A 16,675-nucleotide genomic window follows, 5' to 3' on the forward strand; every position below is an offset into this window, starting at 1 on the left:
TGCGTGTCCTCGCACAAATACAGTAGAATTCATAAAAGCAGTTTTATACATAACCTCTCTGAACCTTGAATTTCTTGGACACAACTTTAAAATACATGAAGTACTTTATCAGCTTAATCTAAAATGAGTTTTCTACACATAGCTGATAAAATAAGGTCCCCTCTTCTTTGTCTTTCTTTCTGCTACAAGGGGTGTTGGGAATTTGAGACTGATGATGATTACAGTTCTTGGGAAACTATAATATTGATAATGGTGTCGGTGAGGTCAGTTGTTTTTGATGGTGGCAGTGAAGATGACGGTGGTGGAGGTAGCGTTCTGCCGTGATGACAATGATGGTGGTGATAATAGAGGCTCCCTGAGCTAAACTCTCATTTTGTTTTCTATTCTATGTAATCATTTTCATTATTCAACCATATGCTGCTGTAAAGGAATACAACACAAATTCTCTCCAATGACTTTGTAGAGGTTGCCTGGGTATTCAGAGAAGAATAGCAGGTTCTGAATGGGAATCCAAACTGAATAAATTCACAGTAGGGGTAAGACTTATTGAAGAACATGCAATCCAATAATGTGTTATTAAGGCGATACCATCTACAGCCATTTTATTCAAGAATAATAGGGACTTACATGCGTCTGTAGAATGGCCACACATACTAAATGACCATACTAATGTAGCTAACAAAGCTTTTATCTATTTTTTTCCACTATCCGTGTCACAAACAAACTTCTTACTACAGGTAAGAGAGCCACGTTATCTGAGCAATACACCTTTTGTTTGGTTTGTTTTTTCACAATGAAAGTGTACCCTCTAGCACCATTTGATGATCCCTAATCCCACTGCATCATTGACATGAACATATAGTTAAAGACTGACTGTGAACTTGTATCTGCATACTCCTTGATCTCATTGAATATGCATATGCTGCTGAAAACAAGTCTCAGAGTTTGAAATAGAGATTGCTGTGACAGCCTGTGAATCACAGCTCAATTTTAGCTCTTGAAGGCACTGTAATCAGTGTTGCCTGCTGTCATGCCTTATGCACACACACACACACACACACACACACACACACACACACACACACACACACACACACATGCGTGGGCACATATATTCAATTCATATTGCTGATGTCTCCTTTAGACCAGGGGACAATTTTAGGAAAAGCCCAGTGAAGGGATTGTAGCTTGATGTGTCACACACTATCACTTCAGATGCTCTCCTCTCTTAAATCTCTCTTCACTAAGGGGGAGAGCTAATAAACCCAGTGGACAGCTACAAGCTTGAAGTGTCATGCTGCATCCATCCGAATAGTCCCCTCACTCACTTTGAGATGTGTCTAAGGGGTTCTTAAAAGCGGTGGAAGTGTTTATCTCCCAAAACCAATAGTCAGAATACAAAACTTGGGGAAAGTGGAAAAGATTAGAAGCTGTCTCTCACTGCTGTGCTGGTGTAATATCAGGTTGAGTTAGAGCTAGTGTCACTTCTTGTTAATGGGAGGAAATGCTGCTGACCTTTTTAAGGCACAGGAAAGGTATGTTTCTTTCAGTCGCACCGTTTTCCTTTGTTCTGTGACAATAGTAAAAAAGACCAAAGAAAGTCACTTGTCCAAATAGTACAAGTGGAAAGGAGAGAGGAAGACAATAAGGATGAAGGATGTAGAATTTATTATTAGAATTAATTATTTTGCATCTGACAAAATTAGCATAAACTAAAAGTCATTGGACTGAGTGAGAATGGGAGGAAATTAAACATGTTATAGTCTAGCCTGACCAGCATTTGCATGTGTAAAGCTTTGTTACAGCCACCACTTTAACCCTTTTCTTCTGGAGCAAAGACAATATAGCCACACATGAGAATTCGTGCTGTTGTTTGACACAAAGCCAGCCATTGATTTTACATTACATTATAGTGGATTTACTTTTGTTTTCTTTATAAAGCCACACATGATGAGTTAAACAAATATTTCAACATTTTGGTAATTATGCTCATTCACTTTCGTACTGAAAGTTAGATAATGAGATTGATAACTCTATCACGACTAGAGCTAGAGCCAGCAGGTGATTAGCTTACGGCGTGTCTACACAGGAAGCGTTTCAGCCCTTGTTTTTCAGTCCTCTGTGTCACGCACATTGGAAGGAACAGATACGCTACTATTTTCATCCATCCAGCTGTCTACACAGGCCAAACAACTTGCCTTTTAATCACGCTGTACATATTAAATAACTTAACTAACTTAATGAACTGCAGTGATTGTGTGTTGAGCTCTGAGCACTGCCAAATCACGGTTGACCTACACTCAATGTTCCTGAATGCTTTGACAGTAGTATATGATCTTCTCATCTACTGTGTATCTGTTGGCAAGACATTGTTTCACCGTCGTTTTTGACTACTTACCTTGTGTGACTAATCATACAAATAACTGTGATGAGTGGTTGTTTAGATAAGAGCCATTACTTTTGTGTTGTTGTCATCTGCAATTCACACGAGTCATTGTATGGAAAACAAAATGACTGACTGATCCTGTCACATTCATTGAACAATAAAAGACAAAAGATATCAGCCTGGAAACATTGTAGACATGTGTCTTCCCAACAGTGCCATACTTTTAAATACAAACCCCACAGCTCATCTACTCCTGGGAAGTTTTCTGGTTTCATTTATATGTCTGGCTATGCTAACCCTCCTGCTCATAAATTGCAAATCTGCCACTCCACAGTGTTAAGATTTATAACTTGTTCAGCATGATAAGTAAATCATCGTTGGTGTTCCTCCACTTGCTATCCCTCTCTCCCACATTATACCACATTATTGATGTTCAAAAAGTTGTCTTGATTCATACTGGTTGTCATTCTGCAGAATGCTCGCATTGCTGCATTATAGATGTCAGGTTTCACCTGCAGCGTGTCTATGTGAGTATTAATTTGTTTCTGTGTATGTGGAAAGGAACGGGATTATCTCACTGCTGGACATTCACTGGTGTGTTCTACCTGGCCATGCATGTATTCAGCTCTTCTTTTCTGCCCATATGGCGGCATGCTGAAGAGCGTGCAAATGAGAAACGGAGGTGCTTCACATCCACAGCAGAGCTGTTAATTTAGATAAGAGCAGCAGTGTATTCAGGACATGAAACAGAGGGTTAGGGCCATGGCCCGTAGATCAGCCAACAGCCCCGGATTTACCGGTATTTCAGGGGGAATTTTGTGGGGAAACTGGGACTAATCCTGTTTGTAAAAAGTCACAGGTAGAGGGATTAAGGCCTGTCGTGTTGTCAGCCTCAACATAGACACAGTCTTGGCAATAAGGAGAAAGAGATGTGTGCTGGTCTCTGGTGAGAGTATATGGAGAAGAACCAGGGGGATTTGCGAGGATGGGGGAGCATAACTGACCTTCCGTAAACACACACATACACAGGCTCACACACACAGGCTCATGCAGTGTGTGGATATTGCATTACATGCTTATCGTTCATTCAGAGAATGCCATGTGAAATCAGAGAGAGTCTGTAGTGTGAAATACAAAGTTGCACTCTGTTGCTTCTTTGAGTCAGCAGCAAACATTCTCTCTCACCTTCACACATGCTCTGTCCTGTCTTTTCAATTTGGTAGCATAACCTTAGATTAGTATTAAAGAAAAGTCTTAATATTTTCCTTGTCGTAGTTATCTCAATAGTTCAGGATATTTTAAGTTGTTTTTTTTTTAACCTGGGTCGTATTTTTTTTTAGATTCAGCCATCGTTTCTATCGGTTGTCATTATATTTGTTATATCTATTGGCAATTTATTCACCAGCTAAATGATTACAGCAACACTACAAGACATTATCAGTTATTGAAAAGAAAATCAATAAAGGTCTAAAGCCTACTAATCCCTACTGACTGCAATGATAAATCATTTTCCATTACTGATGATTGTTGTTAAAGGAATCCAAAAGAAAGGGCAGGTCTACTTACAGATGTTTTTAAATTGCATCATGAGAATTGTAGGATCCAGCAATTATGAAGCTTGACTCATATTGGGGAATAAAAGTCAGAATGTCTGAACAAAATATGACCATTCTTTTTTTAATCTGTCCCCTAACTTTAAAGAAGTACAACACTAATGGCGTTTTTCCTCTACTTGGTACCTGCTCGACTCGCCTCGACTATCCTTGCCTTTTTTGTTTTTCCATTATGAAAAAAAGTCCCTGGTACCTGCTAACAGGTACTTTTTTTAGTATCGCCTCCGTCGAGGTTCCAAGCGAGCTGAGGCGATACCAAAAGGTGACGTGAAAACCTGCAGATTACTGATTGGTCGGAGAGAATCGTCACCAATCGCTGCGTCATCATTGCTAGCGGGGTGTCCTGAACAAACCCGCCATTTTTAAATAGTTTAGCCAGCGGTGTTTTTTTTGCTGCCTCCAGCTTCTTTTGAAACAAAATTTGTCTAAATGCCGAGAATCAAAAGCAACACACCTTCGTCGTTCTGTGTGTGTGTGTGTGTGTGTCACGTTAGGTCATGGCAGATTCCTGCGCTATGACGACCAGCCAAGCTCACCTCACGCATGAGGTGGTACTAAATCTGCAATGGAAAAAAGGACGGGGCACCGCCGAGTAGAGTAGAGCTGGTACTAGCACTGGGTGAGTGCCATTATTTGCTAGAGTAGGCTTTTACGGGCAACAGGATGGTTCATGGCATCATGCCTATATATTTCTTTCACTTCCAAAGAAATGTGAAAAATGTGTGTTACATAAAGGAATATTAAAAAAAAATAAGTGACAACAGAAATAACAAACAGCAGCTGTTGTGGGACCTGTTTGGCAAAAGCACAAACCACATTGTTACACATTTAAAGGAGAAACCAGAGAATAATGGTATTAATTTCTACCTGTATTTAAACAAATCATTTTAAATTAATAAGTAGATGTCGAAGAGTTGCTGTGTATGTTGCACCAACAATACATCCAAAAAACCCTGTTGTCCTAAAAAAGATTCTGCTAGAAGGGCATTGGCTCCAAGCTATTATAGACCAGACTGGCATTGCCGAAAAGCTGTTATGTAGCGGGTTAATCAAGACTTTCACACAGAGATTTAAGGCTGCTAGCGTTACATAAACAGTATCGCAGCATCATCTCCAACTAAATCTCAGCCTATAGATCAAACCGTTGGCTATTAATAACAGGTTAATTATTCACAAACAACACTTAGCCTAACACTAGGAAGCAATAGCCTATGTGGCCACTGTGTTGGGTTATTGATCCTCTTAGACGGGGCAAGACTGAGGGGACATGACGGCGATCAACCTTAAATAATTAAACGCATAGTAAGCGATGTTACTGAAATTTTCTTTTTGTCAATTCATGCTCCTAAATTGTTGGCTTTACAGCAGTAGCGACAGTTTGCTGATCTACAACCTAACGTGAGCTAACATCGATTCTGCCATATTTTGTTTAGTCAGCAGAGACACTAACAGTAGTGGTCACTATGGCGATGCACGTCCATGAATCTAGGAGGCGGAGATTCTAAAGGGGTGGTTGTATTTGTTTGGCAGTTGAGTTCAAACATCAACAATCTTAAATAATGAATCTATACACATTTGTCAAAATGATATTCAAACACTTTGTACCACTTGCACTGACATCTACATGATCTTCTGTTTTCTATCTCCCAAAAGGGTTGCACACTTTTGCAGAGTACCGTATGTGCCAGTCTGATATATAGGACTGTGTCATAATTATAGAAATGCTACACTAGTGCATAGAGTGCAACACAATGCACAGGACATCCTGTGGTGAACAGGACAAGGCCCAAAATATACTCTTAATTGGAACAGTTATTTTTTTATTGGTTGGTGCCACGGAGCAAAGAGAAGGGTCACAGACCAGCGGAAATTACTTTGACATTATTTACTTTAACATGAATAAGTGTACGCATATGCATGCACACACATGCACTTGCACGCTGCATTTGTGCACACTGTTACCTAGAATGTGCCACCAAATGTCCCGCCGCCTGCCTCATTTAACCTGGCAGAGCACTCTGTAATAATCCTGCAGATGGCTACCTCTACTTTCTCTGTCTCTCCCTCTTTGAAACACACATTTCCACACACTTCTACTGCCATTTTTCTCTCCCTCCTACATCCAAATCTGCAAATCTGGCTTCAGTGGAGAGCCTCTCTGTCTCTGGCTTGCATTACATTCCGCTATGGTCTTTGTTGGCTACCTGACCTTCACCGACAATAGCTTTATTCATTTTCGTTTGCAACATCTCAAGGCCACAGAAACCCTGTTCTTATTTTACAGCCGCAGAGGTGCAAAGACACAGCAGGAATATTTTGTGAGCCCCTGACACACCTGGAGCAAAGCTACCCAGCCTAAAACTTGCCCAAACCAATTGCTGTCTTATTTGAGCAGCTGCAGCCTTTCCTGCCTCTACTTCACTTCATCTCCTTCCTCTGTCCAATTTAATTCCAGGACACAAGGGATAGGCAGAGCTTTCAGATTATTACAGTCAAATCATCGCTCGCCTTAATGACAGAAGTCTGACTTATTCTGTAAAAAAAACACTTTATATTCCAAAGAGACTTCCTCTATCTGTTTGTATCTCCCTTCATCTTTATCTCACACATGCACTGCCTGTCTGTTTCAAAATTCAAAATGCATTTCATAATATTATTGCCATATCAACCGAGGCTGCTATTAGCTTCTCTCCAGTACATAGATAAGACAGGACATAATGCACACATATAATTATACTCATCCAGGATGCAATAGCAATGAATTCTCTCTCTTTGCCTCTAATGCACAGACTGTCGTTATGTCTCACTGTCATGCACACAGACACTATATTTCTCCACATTTCTTGTACAGGATTTTCCGCCCCCAGAGGTGCAGATAAAATAATTACGAAAAGAGAGACAGGAAGAGATTGGACTCCAACATCGCACGATGCCAGACTTGAGCCAGCCAGCACTGTATTTCTCACTTATTAATTTGACTTCATGAATGAGCCGGCATTGTGCTGTGAAGATGACTGGAGATTAGCACTGATTAAAGAGGGAAATCAGTTAACATAAGCACCACCCCCACATCCACTCCAGCATCCCTCCTAATTAAATGCAGCCATGTGGAGCTGGGGCTCTTCGAGCCTGACTCTCTCCTGGGCCTCGGCTCTACTCCTGAAGCCCGCATATCAAATATGTAAACCACTTTCGATAGCGGACAGATGGAATTAATTATTCCCCGCTAGTTGACTGATGAGGCTACATGAAAGTTAGTGTGAGCAATTATTTTTTGACATTATTGGCGCTGTGTTTTTATGTTTCTTAGTCTTTACATGAGACAGGCTGAAGAGAAGACTCCGCAAACTGTTGAGAAAAACTATTGTACTCAGTGTTTTGTCATGTTCCTTTAATCGTCAACAGAATTAAAGTAGATTTGAAGCGTTGTCTTCATAGCTCTCGTAAAGAAGTATTACATTGTCACAAAGTGATCTGGGTTAACTGATGTCCAAGATAATGGAAGACAATAGACCAAGCTGATTAGATTAGATTGATTATTGTGTTGTTGCTTTTAGTATACATAGTGAGAAGAAAAGGTTGTTTAAAAAATAAATAGTTAAAGATTCCAGTGGTGAGGCTGGAGCAGTACACTCACAGTCTGTGTGTAAGGTAAGGCGCTCTGTAGCCAGAGTGTCCACCCAGTCTGATGTGGCCTTGGGCAAGACACCTAACCCATTTACTGCTCCAGAACCTCCTGTATAGAGCTCTGTTGCTTGCTCATCTGCTCTGACCACTTTGGTATCATGTCCACATGCATATTTGCCAAATAGAGATATGTCAGAAAATGTATGTCTCAATTGTGTATGATGGGAAATTATGTTTAACACAGTTCTTTAAAAAGGTGCTTTCCAGAAACTTGAATGCCCCCCTGCAGAGGCCACATTAAAGAAAGCCAGTTCTCTCTCTTGGGAGCAGTAGAGTAAATATGAACGGGCTAATGCACCTCAGAAAGAGGAGGCGGAGGAATGCTTTAAGAGTGCACCTGGCTGTGGCTCAAGGCATATCTAAAATAGTTGTAATATGCAGAGTCCGGAGCTTCACTTCATTTGATAGTATGCGCCCTGAAAGTGAGGTTTCTGCTTCTGCAGCCGGTGATGTACAGAACGCATGACCAGACTCAATGCATATTTCACACAGTGGTTATAGAGACTTGACATTGGCTTGATATGACAGAAGCCCACCAGGGATATGACATTTCGCCCCGTTGCTGTATTGAGATGACAGCATGAACCTGTGCTGAACCGGATGCATTTCTTCCATATGAAACTGCAGTACAAGGATAATGTGTGTGACATGAGATGTGTGGGATGCTCTTTTTTTTAAAATATAGTCTTTAACACCATTGAAGGTAAATGAATCATCTTCTGAAATAATGTGTGAAAATTAGCATTTGTTGTCTGTTCATAAGTCATGCTCTTTCTGAATCATTGCTAAAAAATAATTTATTTGATCTTTAAGCTCAAACACACAGAATCTCAATCCATTTTCTTATTCCTGCATTTAAAAAATCCCTTTTGCAATAAAAGGACGTCTTCTGCACCAGATTCATGCATCAGATATAAGTGCATATCCAAATGTGTAATCGTTTCATCTTGTATTATCTTTTATGCCAATTTCATTTGACCATGTTTCTGTTAAGAGGTCAGTAGTACAGCTGACCCGAATCTAGTACATATTTAATAATAATGTGCAATGTCATATTCGTGAGGTGCCTTTGATTTTAACTTAATTCATGTAATACCTTTGCCCCTGCCGGACTATTTTATGTTCTATTCTTCTATTCTAGTTCTATTTTAGGTATGTTATGTTTATTTACATGGTATATGATGTGGTGATTTGTATTTTGAACTGTGACTGCAAACTGAGTTTCCCTCATGGGGCTACAACCATTTAAATTGGATTGTTTTGTGTTTGCACGTCCTGTTGTATTGTGTGTGTGTGTGTGTGTGTGTGTGTGTGTGTGTGTGTGTGTGTGTGTGTGTGTGTGTGTGTGTGTGTGTGTGTGTGTGTGTGTGTGTGTTTGTGTGTGTGTGTTTGTGTGTGTGTTTGTGTGTGTTTGTGTAATTTGCAAACCAATGAATTCCCACGCTCGGCTCCTGATTTCATTTAAAGCAAATTTCATATTTTACCAAACAAGGGAGGCAACGGTGCACTTTTACACTTTCACCTTCATTTCTCTCTTGTGTGCTTGATATGGAATGTTTCCACTTCTCAGACTGAGGGAATGATGCTGACTGACTGGCAGACCCTGCAGGGCCCCTACCTACAGTACTTCATCAATATAACAATGCTTCAACCGTGACTTCAGTGCCAACAGAGTCTCCTCAAAACTGACAGGATGTTTGCATTGACACTGGAGCCATGACATGACTCAGTTTTCACTTCAAAATCAGATATTTCTTATTCATAAATCTGACATCTCCTCTTACAGTAGAATAGAGAAGAATAGAATGAAACTTGTCCACCAGAGTGGAACATTGTCCTTGGCTTACCTGAAATATAAAAGCAGCACAAGAACATGTATAAAATATAACATAGAAAATACATCAGCTTAACATACAGTATAGAACAAATAGGGCAACGCGATACTGTTGGGACAATAAATGCACTCATGTTCAGAGTACACTACAAAAGTAAACAATACAAACACAGCATAAAACATTAAAATGTAACACTAAATGTTGTGGAGAAGGATTTCAGGCTGTGTTTTATTTGTTTTGGAATAAAATCCCATAAAAATATGTTTTCTTGGAAAAGACACCCTATAGACCTTTTTACAGATGTAAACATAAACATTCTAAATGGACCCAAGTTTATATTCTGTTGCAGTGTATGTGAATGGCATCCACTGACAGGAAGTTATCAAGGGGCCAGGCTGTTGTCTAGCAATGGAATTCCATTGAAAAGGTCTATAGGGCATCGGCTAGAATATGATTCTGACGGTATGATAACCTTCAACAGAAATATCACGGTTTCACAGTATTGCAGTTTTCCACTTTTAAAGTGTCCAGTTTTAAACACTCTGCACACTGGCAGGGAGACGGATTACTAAACTGCAGTTTCTCTCCTTGACCACTCATAAAAAACAGCTCATACCGCAGGAACGGTATGACAGAAAATGTTAGTGGTTTTGAAACCTTGACTTTTTCAAACCGCGGTATACCTTGAGACCGGTAACCGGCCCATGCCTAGTTCAGAGTCTCTAAATGTCTGACAGGATGCTTAAGAAGTTATCTTTTTATCTGAAGAAGGCTAACCTATGCCATCTGCATACATAAACAAGCAAAAACACACTTTAGACTGCACTTTGATCATAAATGCATGTGTACAAGGAGAAGAGTGCAGGAGAAAGAACACTTCCTTGAGGAGCACCTGTCAGATAGGGTTCCACTGACACAGACTATATGTGCTTGACTGAAGAAAATCTCTTATTTACAGAATTAAGTCGCCATTAACCTTCACTTAAGATCACTGAGTCCTTAGAAAAATGTCTTCATAGAGTTAAAAGCTGAACAAAAATCCACAAGTTATTCTGTGGCATATAATTTAGCATGCATATGATGTTTAGTAATGATATTAAACATGGCACTAGTGCATCATTGTACCTCTGCAATGTTTATAAGCAAATAGAAATGGGTCTAAATTCCAGTTTTGTTTCAGGCTTCATCGGATGACCTAATTATGGGATGTTGAAGATGACACGTCCTATTTGATGTTGAAATAATCACATTATACTTTCATTCATACCCATTATGTGTAATTTCTATTCATTGTGTGCATAATATGTGTTTTCTCGGTATTTATTGTGTAATGAAAGCGTAGCCCAGTCATATTAAGACTCGAGCGCATTCACCTACACTTAAGTATTCACTGACAACCCACTTCAGCGCATATGTTGTAAGATAAAACACAGCGCTTTGCAATACTGATACACCTCTGGTATAAATTTGCTTGTTGCTTCAGCGGCATATTTTACCTGTGAGAGTGGTTTTCGCTTATGAAAATGATTACCTAGTCAGCAGAAGAAAACCAATCATCTGTGATAACCCATATACTGTATGCATACACATATGCTTGCACATGTAATTGCACAACCACTGTTCTCCCGTTCACACACACTGACAAAGAATTCCATCAGCAACAAACAACACACCCACACCAACCCTGATAGATACACCTGTTCCACAGTGTGGGGATATTGAGCGTGGGTTCATCACCTTGTGCTCCATTGCAAAGTGAAGTGTTTAATTGAGAGTGAGTAAAGCGTAGGTCTGTGCCGTTTTGGCCCCACTCCACCCAGTGGCCTGTGAAATAGATTGTATTTCATGCCATTTCCACCACCAGACGTGAAGGAAATGTCACCCGTGCCTCATGTCTCAGCGCCATCTCCTTTGCTCACTGAAACATAAACACCTGAAACATTTTCATACGTTTTACTTATTTCATGCATTTCTCGCCTTCCTATTTCACTTTAACGCTCGCATGGCTCAGTGGCTGTGATGATTTGGGGAGAGGCAGCAATGGGGTGGAGTGAGAGAGAGCGACCAAAAGGGAGATGGAGAGAGGTATCGTGAGGAAGTTGCTGAGGTGACGACCCGATTTATTTTTAAATGAACTCAAATTTGTGGGGTTATTTACTTTTCTGACTGGCTTGGATTTCGATTTGGTCAAGAACAGCACTAGTGGGATGATTGGGGATTGTGGGAAGGTGGGGGTATATGGCTTTGGTGAAGGGTAAGAACTGCGTTAAGCTCACTGACATCAGAATCAAATCAGAATGTTCTTTTTTTTACCAAGTAGGTTTTTACGTAGGAATTTGCCTTGGCATTTGGTGTATGCGATAAACATATTACTGTAAAGCCGCCTACACATGATAAGCGATTTGCTCTGTGCACCGTGCCATCACCACATAATGCAGTGTTAGGGGCTCATGGTCATTTCACATAGCTCTGTGAGATCAGGCAATGTGACTCTACCTTCATTTAACACGTTTTTAATAGTAGAATAGAATTATATTTATAGACTCATTGAGAGTCGCAAAATACTCAAAATGCTTTTCATGGTTTTTAGATGCACTGCAGCAAAGAAATGATCAATTTTCAACCCTTAGTCCTCTTCAGTTTCAAAAAGCCACCACAAACATGCAGTCTGTGAGTGCTGACATTCTTTAATTTAGCGCCTAATTTCTTAACCTGTTCAATTGGAAGGACAAAACGTTGAACGTGAGATTTATTGTTTAAAGGACTGAGATAAAGCTAGCAACCAGGCCTTAAATCATTTCTATAATGCAGGGATGCCAAAATTAACAAACATTATCCCTGCTAGTCCTAGTAAACAATTCCAATTTAAACACAGTGGCTGACAGGAATGAACTGTCCTTGACCCAAAGATACCATGTTTGTTCACAAATACATCTTGAGTTGAATACAGTGATGCTATGTTGAACACAAATACCTGTCTATGTTGAATATGACAGCCCCTTTTTTTTTTTAAAGATTATTTTTTGGGCATTTTAGGCCTTTATTTATAGGACAGCTGAATACATGAAAGGGGTGAGAGAGAGGGGGAATGACATGCAGCAAAGGGCCGCAGGTTGGAGTCGAACCCGCAGCCGCTGCATAGAGGGGTAACACTCCACAGTATGCACTCTAAGTAGATTGGCCTCCTGGGGATGATGTTGCTCTGAATGAATAATGTAGCCATGTGTTGCTATTGGTGAAGCACACAAGTAAAAGCTCATTATACTAGTAGACTGGGAGACAGATGGAAGTCTGCTTGTCTTCTCTTCTCGTCTAATGAGGTTGTCCCAGGAAAGCTTAGTGACTGATTTCTATTATGAAAGGGGTGTGTGTGTGTGTGTGTGTGTGTGTGGGGTTGGTTGAGCAAAAGAGAGGATAGAGAGGGAAAAGGGGGCTGGGTTTGTGGCTTTCTGGTCTACACTCACAGTTAGACTTAAACTTCTTCTATTCCTCCAGGGAGAAACACAGTGAATGTGCCAATGATATATGAATCCTTAATAAAAACTTCTTATCCCTTGCCTTGGTTTTGTAGAGAAACTTTCTTTGTCACACTTAAAACTGAATTTAATCTTTTTTCTTTGTGTAGGGGATAAAACAGAGTGTCATAAAAACACTATTGTCATAGCGGGCAAAAGGTAACTTTTCCATTGTGAACAATATGAGTTGCCATGGCATGCCACATTTCCATGGCAACAAACCAAGTTATCACTGTTCATGTGCAGGAATAATGTCTTGCCAGAGTGTTGTTAGCGCCTGACCTGATGATATTCCTATGAATAGCCATTCATACAGGCTTGATAAATCCCTGTAGCCTGCACAATTCTTGAAAAATAGTTAGAACATGTTCTTCATTGTAAGTATGACAAGTGCAAATAAACTGCACATTAAGTTTAAGTTTAAGTGAATGCATTTTTTTTATTTTCTTCTTCCTCACTAGTGTCCTTTAGCCCGATACTGAGTGTGGTGCTGAACATCTCTCTCTGCTACTAGCACGTTTTTATTAATGTAAACGTGAGGGATTTATGAAGACATGCCCTCATGAGTTATTTGCTCATCTAAGGTTTTTATCCCTGAGACATAACACGTCCATTTTTAGCTGCTTGTCTGAGAGGCCAACCTTGCCCTTTCTGTTATTCTAGACAGAGCTAAGACATTTAGTGTAAAGGGCTCATTCAAGGATGAAATATTATGTGAGATTGCATTGATTAAAATAGTGCTGTTGCACATATTATTTCATATTTAACACCAGTCAATAATCTAAATACGTCTGATCAGGCTTTGGAAAAAGGTTTCAATGTTGGATGAGCGTTTGAATCGCCATCTAGCTATATTACATAAGACTAACATTCAAAACAGATCCAAGCATTTTCTTTTTATTTTAATTTGTTTGAATTCAAAGGCAGCATATGCACTATGCGACAGGGAGAAATAGCTCACACCAAGGTTATCACTTACCGTGTACATTTTCTCACAGATTCCCCAGTCCAATGCTATATTCCCCGTTGTGAAAGTTATATTTAAATGACGACAAGAAGCTGTTTTACCACTTCCACCATCTGGCAAGATTATCATCAGCACAGCTTTGCTCCCGGAGAGCCATTACAGAGAGATGAAGTAAGATGTGTAAAATTTGAATCGTAAAAGTCACTCTAATAACATATGGAGGAAGCCTAAAGGGTGTGAAGAGAAAACTCTTGATTGCCTCAATGACATTAACTTTATAAACACCCATGAGCTTTTACTTAACTGTCTTCTCCAGACTACTCTCTCATTTAGAATAATATTTCTCTTTGATAAAAAATCATCACATCTTTTTCATGCCTGCATGTTGAACATTAACCCCTTTTTTTTAAGCAGAGAACCTCTGAAGTTAGCTGCCATGGGGATCTATAGTCTGCAACAGTGATCAGGCAAATGCTTCTAAGGAGATGGATGATTTTCATTAACTTTTTACAATGAAACAGAATGGCAACAAATTGCAGCCAATATTGCTAGTTGAAGTTAAATGGATGTATAAAAATGTACACTTCTTCTCTGTTTTGCATTTTCTGTTGCTGCTACAACAAATCTCAAATCTACCTAATCCCTCTTTGCTGTTAGTTATTGGCTATTTGTGGGCATAGAAAGAAATGGGCAACAGCAACATTCACCAGACCAACAGCAACGTTATGCACAACAAAAACACATCCATCCTGTAGTTTTACATTCAGCCCTTCAAATAATTCTAGCTGTCTACCTTGTGGACATCTGTTAGAATTAACCAATCATTGTTTGCTACAAGCTAACGCTAGCTAACTACCACAAAATTTGCTGTCAACACTTACTGAGACTTACTATAATGTAAGTCTGTTACAGATCACCTATTATTTCCAGATGGCTTAAATGCGGTCCGGAGTAATGACTTAAATTACAGTTGTTAAAGACAAAAAGCTAATATTTGTTGTTTTAACATGTTAAACATTAACATGTTTCATTTCATTTTGACACAGTACATCCCTATAAAGTATAAAAAGAAGAAACATAACAGTGTATATTGTATTTTACTTTATATCTTTGTTTAATTTGTTTTATTTAGTCATTTTAAATCTTTCATATACTCTGTTACACAACCAGCCGTCATATTCTCAAAGGTTGTAAGGCATTACTTTCAAATACATTTAGTTATATTTCTAATTTGTTATAAACCAGCAGGTTAGTTGCAGTCTTTAAATCATTATATCATCCATATCATCCATCCTGAACCCAATTCCCCTGAATGTCACCACACATGCCTACACTGGATTAAAATAGTTTGACATGTACTCTTTCTCCAATTTTCTTGAGATATGCTTTGTTTGACACCTCTGCCCACCGCTGCCAGTAAAACTAAACATAATTTCAATTCCCAATACACCTGTGGTGAGCTTTCAGCGATTTAACTGGCTGGGCACGAGCTGCCACAGGTGTCACAGAAAAACAGAAGATGCTATTTTCACACATGCCAAGCCGGTGCAATTTTATTCAGTTTGGAAGGTCTGGCCGTCAAAATGCCATTTAGGGCCAGCTGGGCCCAGTTTGCTTGTGTCACAAATACCCCACTCACAAATATCTGGCTCACAGTACAGCTGCGGCTATTGTGAAGTGTGAAGCTGTGGCTGTTCAGGTGAAACTGCTCGGGCAGGTGTGTACTGTTAAAGAGCTACAGACAAGGTTCACAGAAACACATACACACACTCAAACTTGCAAGCTTGCATTCAAGTAAAGGAGGTGTAGACACACAGTCCACTTGTGCCTGCTGGCATTTTTTTATGACTCACAGTGTCACATTGGCAGCCAGAGGTTATTAGAGCTGTCAGTCTGCCCAGGATGCCTAGGCCCAAAACAAACACACACACACACACACACACACACACACACACACACACACACACACACACATTCAAGAGATGTTTTTGCATCACAGGAAAACGTGGTGCTCTCTCTCTATCTCTGACTCTAGCCTCTCCACATCCACCTCTTTTTTCTTGCTGTCTTCAGCAGCATGAGTCACCTACCCACACATTACAGTAACATCCTCCTCCCAACCTCCCTCTCCGGCCACCCACCGCCTGAAGTGACATCTGCCAATCAGCTGTGTGTCAGTGGTCGGTTAGTCGGTCAGACAAGTCAGCATATCAGTCAGTTAATCTGTTGGTGAGAAGCAAGTCTGCTCACTTTCCAGTTGGACAGTCTGCCTGTCAGTCAATCAAGCAGACAGCTTGTCATTGAGGCGGCCTGTCAGTCAGACATGCAAACAGTCAGCTGCATGACGTTCAGCAAGGCAGCACTGTGTCATCACTTTCTCTTGTGCTTATTAAAGAAATAAGGCTCCTGTAGAGATTCTCTTTTATAAGACATTGACTTGAACAGTTAGACATTGTGACTGATTATTTTATAGAAGCAGTAGAAAACAATGTTGTCAGCACAGCAAAAATGGCAACTCCACAGCAGCCTTGGGTGTTATCTTTCAAAGAAAATGGTGCTCTTGTTTCCTTGCATGGGATTATCAGAACGTAATTGTACAGTAATATAATATATAATGGGCTTAGTGCATGTTGTGACACTTTTATTGCAAGTCAAAAACATGCAAGTCAAAA

The 16,675-nt window shown here is 39.9% G+C and overlaps 1 protein-coding gene across 2 annotated transcripts in view; it reads left to right on the forward strand.

Moving 5' to 3' along the window:
• Positions 1–16,675, forward strand: part of lsamp (limbic system associated membrane protein) — a 450,071-nt gene that overhangs the window by 300,121 nt on the left and 133,275 nt on the right. The gene's annotated exons all lie outside the window — the stretch shown is intronic.

Source organism: Sander vitreus, chromosome 3, assembly GCF_031162955.1.
Source record: "Sander vitreus isolate 19-12246 chromosome 3, sanVit1, whole genome shotgun sequence".
Taxonomy (NCBI): Eukaryota; Metazoa; Chordata; class Actinopteri; order Perciformes; family Percidae; genus Sander; species Sander vitreus.